Genomic DNA, 6,500 nt, shown 5'->3' on the forward strand with positions numbered 1-6,500 from the left:
GTTTCATATTCACCCATTTGATATATATTTGAACCTGGGAGATACAGGACTTTGTGCTGGTGGCCTATTGCAGCCCACTCAGGTCACTCTATCTTTGTGTATGAGTATCTTTGTACAGCTTACTGATTTTGAGTAATATGTTTGATTAAATTAACCATATGGTGGCATTAAATTGAATGTACTGATATTTAATGGTTAGTCACAAATCATTTACAGTCATAAATTAAGCTAGCTATGTTCAAATCAGGCCACCACACCAACTACAGATATTTTGTTGGCAATATGTACAAAGGAAAACTAATAGGCAGAAACTGGGCCATTTTGTAGACTTTTGCAGTAAGGGTTGTGACTGACCAAAATCATGAACCGTACTCATATTTAGGATGCTTGAGACAAAGCTAAAAATTGTTACTGTGCGATTATACAGGCGATCACTTCTGTCTTTGGGGAAAATACCCAAGTTCTATATTTGCAGTATGGTTCACAGCCACATGGCATTCGGGGGAATTGGTAATGATGACAAGTCTTACAGATCTTGGCTTTCACTAACTGTCTCACTTCACAACTACGCACATTTCTTTTGGACACAAAAAAGCTCAACTAAAAATGCAATCATGATGAAAAGATGCTTCAACACCTACTCAAGCTGACATGTGCAATGATTTGTGTCTCTTTGTTATTTGAAAACGTATTTTCTAATAAGAGCTCAGAGGGAGGTGGACGAACATTCTTAAGAGTCCAAAAGTCCACAGAGCTTTGGTTTTCAGGTCACTGGTCAGGCGTATCAGCAATTAGCCTCAGACTCTTCTGAAATAATCACAGAAATGCTCCCAGAGGTGTTGAGGTGATGACATTGTGCTCGCACCTGGTCTCTGCAGGAATAAATGAATCACTGTTCCAGAAAGTAGCCATTCTTTTAGTCCTTTTACATTAACTACTGTTTTTTTGGGGGAGTTACTTTTGAGACCTAAACGACAACAGTTACTCATATTCATATAGTTATTTAAATTGATGAACATGGCTTTTATATTTCCATAAAGTCAGTCTTCAATGGATTCTGTTTCGTCCTTGATCCTTGAAAAACAACATCATATAAACTGCAAAGATGAAAACCTGATTGTAAATGATTTAATTTTTAAGGGTTTTAATGCCATCTGTTGACATATGGAGGTAACTACCACAGATATTAGAATTAACTTGACCTTCCATAATGAATTTAAACACTTTCCCCCCAAAAATTTCTCCATAAAGCTGAAACCAACTCCAGAATCTGTTTAGCTTGACATAAAAGTGTGATGTTACAGCAATATGCCAATATGTGTATAAATATGTCACTGTATGCGGCTCTGAATAAGTGCCTCAGCAAAATGCAAAACAGTGTGACTAACAGCTTGTCAGTAGGGAGGTTTTATTTCAATATAATTAGACTAAGCCTTGTTACAAATCTGTCGGAGGTAATCAGCAATCAGTAATTATTTACCTGTTGAGAAGAAACCCAAAGGAGTTTGAAGTGTGTGTGACCTTGTATTTAGGTTTCCTGGAGCTGTAATAATCTGAGTAGGGAAGGCTGACAGGACACTGTCATTTTTTTGCTCAAAAACTATCAGTGACTGTGCAAGGCATTTTTATTCTTAAGTGCAGCAGCCAGCAGCGGAGATGTGTGGCAGCTTGTAGATGTGATGTGAGTCAGGTTCGCTATGCTTACTCAGCAAACCCAACTCTCACATCACTGACAATGATAAAATGCCATGTTTTCCTCTCTGTAATGTGCATTCTGTTACTTTACTTCTTTTTAAGACGTAAAACATACAACAGAAATATCCTGAAAGGAGTATACTTTTTCTCCTGAAAGAGTAAAATCAAAGCAGGTGTTCCATTCATCGGTCTAGAGCAACTTCAAATTATTCCACAGATAAAAAAGTGGGGGCAACTTTGGGGTTCTGTGTCCATCTGTTCTTAATATGTGGACAAGAAAAGCAGGGGGTCAAACATACTCTATGATAAATGGCAAATTTGCTCTAACGTTTCAGTTACAGACACACACAAAGTGCAAGTCATGGCAAGCTTCCCCTTCTGCCCCACCCAACACCCCCCACCCACGAATAAGAACCTCTGGGTGCTGCCCTAGGTGGCTGCCTATGTCACCCATAGGAAGATCCACCAGATTCTATTAAACATACCAAAGTCTGTTAAGTATAACTTAAAAAAAATGATTATCTATCTAGTAATCAAATTAGCAATTAAACAAGAGGTCAGTTAAACAGTTACAGATGCTTATGGCTACATATACACGCATTCATCATTTATTTAACAGGGAAAGTAAACAATACATTTATTGCCCCATATGTAGCTAAAAGCTAATTGTATCTGTGGACCCTGGATGGAGGGCCAACAGAGGAACTTTGGTATGTATAATTGTCTTTAATAAAATTTAGGTTTTTTCATCCCCTGACATATGACTCTGTCCAGTGGTCTCAACATTGGTGGTTATGTGAGGAGTGACATGTGATTGGCTTTGACTCGGGCTAAGAATGAACACCAGCGGACAACTCTTGCTGTAACTCTCATCTACCTTTTGGAAATGAACCACAGTGGAAGCAAAGAGTAAAGTCTGTATTCAGAGATAAAAAGTCAAGATTTTGATTTATGGAAACAAAACTATAAAGGCTCTTTGTTGCTATGGCCTTGACTTAGCAAATGGGATTCTGACTTTTGTTTCTTGACATGAATGTGTATCAGTAATGTTTTTGCTCATGGTTTATTTTATATATTTATCTGTTTTTTTTTAATGACATGACCTCTTTCTTTGTTGCACTAATTCTAACTCCCCGAGACATATCCTTGTTTAAAATTTGTTTAGTAAGGTGGTTATATTGACTTTTGCAAGAAAACTCTGGTTTTATAATCTTGTTTGTCATTTGGAAGTGATCTTCACTTTGAGTTCAGCACCAAATCACAAACACTCCCTGTGTCGTTCGCTGGTAATTTCTGTGGCCAGGTACTTCAGAAACAAATGTGTTTTTCTGCTCCTCTCTTACATTCGCTTGTCATGATGAAATTAGCTGCTTGTTGCCCAGCTCCTGCTCCATGCCTGATTGTGTCACTTTATTAAGGTCATGTTCGCAAATCCTCAATTTGCTGCCGAGAAAACAAGATAAACAGTGTTTATCTTCCCCCTGGCCTGTGAAGAGGGACAATCTCCACCTGCCTGCCTTCAGCTGTAATCTACATCTAAAGAACAGTCAGACATTTGACTTCAACTGACTGACTGATAACATTATGCCAGTTCATGTCAGAGGCACAGACGGGCTCTGAGCCGACATCGTCAATAGCATTACCTGTCATGTCTAATGCAGCATGTTTGGATAAAGCCTGAAGGGTTGCTTTTGGCAGTGTGCTCTGACATTTAAACTTTAGAAAATGACTGACATGTTGCTGTAATTGCTGGTCAAAATGTAAAACTTGATTTACTTAATATCTTTGCTTTCATTAAGGCTCTTACTGCCCAATTAGAAGGGATCCAGAGCTTGTGAGCAAAAGTCACATGGATTCACATGGGGCTTGTTTATTGGACGGAGTCTCAGTAACCTGACAGCCAAACAGGCCGCGGGGGGATTTTGCCTGCAAGGGAGATCAAAACAAGTTTTGCATTTTAAGGTAATTTCCTGCAATTGTTTCCAATGTAGGTTTCACATCTGACAAACCACACTATGGTTTTAAGAAAGGAGCACACAGGTTTGAATTTTCAGCTGTCTCAGCATGGGAACCTGCTTGCACCAAAGTCCAACTGTCAATTAATTTAAGATATGCTACGCAGATTTTTTCTAAAAAAAAGAGACTCATACAGGAGTAATCTCTCTTTGTCATCACTATGACCCACTAGAAGTCTGTGGCAGTGTGTTTTTCTGCAGACTCTGCTATCTGCTTGGATGTTTGTTTTTTTTGTCTTATTTTTTATGTTTTTGATGTTAATAGGCATGTGCCCCCTGAGGAGAGGTTGGAGCGTTATAAAAAGGTAGCAACCAGGTGCCAGTCTGTATAAGCAGCAGGCATCCAAAACACCAAATGAGAATGAATCTGGGGTTGGATTTTACTTTCATTTTAGCTGGCAAACATTTTCACAGATAGTAACAACAACAATCCTGCAAAGTATACCTTTAAATGTTCAAGAGTTAGAGTCCATGCATATTTGATTCGTGGAAGCAACACAAACTAACCATACCTGAATGTATGGATGGATTACTAAATGCACCCAATGAGCACTGGCCCAAGGGCCCAAGGGATCAGGGGGCCCTTGGCCAGAAACTTTGTTTGAAGTGACTGTTAAGATTATCTGGTTGGCTCGTCAATCAAATGACTATAAAGAGATGCAAAATATCCACAAAGCTATACCAAACTAGCAGAAAGAGATGAAAACAACAACAAAAACAAAAAAACCCAGAATGATCACAAATAGATGCAAACTGACTACAAACACACACAAAACAAACACTGAGAGACACAGGAAGTACCCAGGGATGAAAAAAAATGACCACAAAAATATGCAAATGGCCATGGCTACGTGGTTACTTCCACAAAGTTGAAATAGCTCCATTTACTGCAGTCTGATTTGAATTTCTCATCACCATGTTTTCTCATGCACCCAAAGCAGGTGTAATCCATACCTGTTTAACCCCTCTCATTACAAGACCCTCAGAGGAGCTGAAAGAGACACTGACATGTTGACAGGTTGTTTTGCATAAGCCCTGAGAACTTGCCACAGAGGCTTTCCACCCTGGAAATATGACCCATCTCCTCTGACTTCTGCGCATTGGTAATATCCTTAGTGTCAACGGACCAAATTTTCCTGACAGCAGAAGGTCTAGCAGAAACTGCCAAAGGTCAGTGGCATTAATCTGATGTGACAATCATTACTGACCAGTCTGTCAGACTGAGCGGTAGGTAATGGTGACTAAAGGGCCATAGTTGTGGTGGCTTGCATTTGTGGTAGGGGAGGAGCAGTGATGACAGCCTTTGAAGGAATTGTGGGAAACGGCACTGGCCCCTCCAAGGCCAAGGGGACAAACACACCACAGCTGTTGCAGCCTGGACGACGATGCAAGCAGCCAAAGTCCTGGGAAACTTTCCCATATGTCCTCACTGTCTTCAAGCATCATCAGCAGTGCTGGACTTTCTCTTTTGATTTGTCTCCGGTGCTTAGCTACATCTGAGGAGCCAAGGCAACCAAGGAAAGCGTCAGCACAACACAAAAGCATATTGTACACTATAAGAGAGTTGAGTTTGAGAGAGATGTTCTATTTATAAACAGGTGATTTTTTTTTGCTTGTTGGAGGCACTGGCAAAATGCCACAAGGTTCATTTCCTGTCTCTTCTTCAAATTCAAAAGGCATGTGGGAAAAGCAGGGATTTTTTTTTTTTTAGAGCAAACTCTGCAGCATCATTTCTTTTTCTCCAAAAAAGGCCTGGCTGTGTTTAAAGCTTTCAAATGATCTGTCACCGGGGTTTCCAACCAGCTCATTCCGAGAATCATAACGAGGAGGAGATATTATGTGTGATATTATGTGGGATTTTTGTGATATTATCTCACAGCCAGGTATAAAATAGACGAACGTTTGATTTCATTAACATAAGTGCACACAAGGAAACCCACCTTAACATCTGTATTTTCTGATTAGTATATATTCAAATTCAATTTGATTTTGTCCCCGGAGGGCAATCGCTTTTAAAGAAAGGCATATTACAACCAAACAGCAACCTCTGCAGCTGAAAAACAAAGCCAAAGTGGAACAGCCAAAAACTGCAGTTCCTTAAATGGCCACTAGAGGCTTGCTCCCCATAAACCCCCATGTTAAAATGTCCATCTTCACAGCAGAAATACAGATGTTTACAGCCTGGTACAAAAACCAATTTTGGTCTCTAGAGCTAATTTCCCCCCTCATGACAACTGCACGGGGGGTGAATATTTAAATAATTCATCCGTTTACATTTTATTAAGGCTTAAAGTTACACAAAATTAAGGGCAGGCCCCTTTGCATGACAGGCTGTCCGCCAATAGTGTCCTGGTTTCGCAGTCAAAACCACTCCTGGCACCTACACAGTTCCATCCTCTCATCCAAACTGAGTCACTTCTGGCTCCAAAATCCAAGATGGTGACGGCTGAAATACTGAACTCAAGGCTTTAAAACTGGAGTCAAATTACTAATGGGTAGCTATACGTCCATTATTATAGGCTATACAGTTTACAATTACAATGCATGAAACAACACAAATAAAAAGTACAGTAAGTGGGGTGGGAAGTGTCCTCAGTAGAAGTGGGCTAGCTCTGACTGTATTTTCAGAGATTCAAACTATTTTGAAAGATTAAAAATAATGTTTATATTGTTACTTAAAACTACTTTGTTCAGCATTTTTAACTGCTTTTAATTACCTGGTCACCTGGAAAGGAAGAGACCTCTGCAGTGTGTTAAGAGACAAAAAGTAGGTGGCACAATTGCTTAAAG

The sequence above is a fragment of the Epinephelus fuscoguttatus genome, linkage group LG6 (genome assembly GCF_011397635.1).
Source record: "Epinephelus fuscoguttatus linkage group LG6, E.fuscoguttatus.final_Chr_v1".
Taxonomy (NCBI): Eukaryota; Metazoa; Chordata; class Actinopteri; order Perciformes; family Serranidae; genus Epinephelus; species Epinephelus fuscoguttatus.